This window comes from Quercus suber, unplaced genomic scaffold (assembly GCF_002906115.3).
Source record: "Quercus suber isolate HL8 unplaced genomic scaffold, Cork oak 2.0 scaffold_13, whole genome shotgun sequence".
NCBI lineage: Eukaryota > Viridiplantae > Streptophyta > Magnoliopsida > Fagales > Fagaceae > Quercus > Quercus suber.
Window position 1 is genome coordinate 1,856,400 of NW_027069478.1, and position 812 is coordinate 1,857,211.

Genomic DNA, 812 nt, shown 5'->3' on the forward strand with positions numbered 1-812 from the left:
TGCATGAAAGTGCTCATCTAAGCTACAAGTGATACAAAGTTTTGAAACTTTATTTCAAAAGCCATCCAAGGTACACAAGTACCAGTATACACAAACAGACATTGTTTTTTTTTTTTTTTTTAAAGCAATAAAAGAAATAAAAAATGCAAAAAAAAAAAATGCAAAACAATGCAATGCATGAAAGCATGATTTCAAAAACAGATAAGAAATCAAGCATGAAAGTCCTATTTTAGAAAGAAAGAATTAAAGTACTGGACAAACAAAAAGATAATAAGTGTTAGGATCATTCATCACCCACACAGCACGAGTCTTTGGCCATGAAGATGAAAAGGCATGTGTCCTAATATGGCTATTAAAGGACATAGAGAATTAGAGTTCCCCCTGAAATTGAGTTAAAAAGCTCAAACCTTTTAATAACTCACCAAGAATAGGTACAGAGCCTTTAGACAAAGGATGAGACCTATTGGACACTCGCTTATGAGGGAACAACTTAAAACAATTAGGGCGAGTGTGACCAGAAGCACCACAATGTTGACAAACATGAATAGTTTTAGAGCTATTAGGCTTCTTAGAAGAAGGTCTAACCCTAGAGGTTGACAGAGACCTTAACTTAGGACAATTTGACCTAATATGACCAACAATTTGACAATGATGACAACTGGGGACAAATTCAAATCTTTTATTCAAGCTAGGAGGAAATTTAGACATAGGTTTAGAAACTTCAGTGTTAACATCAGATTTTATACCTTTGTCTATCCAAGCAATATTAGCCTTCAACTCTTCATTATTCCTTTAAATGGAGGATAAAAATC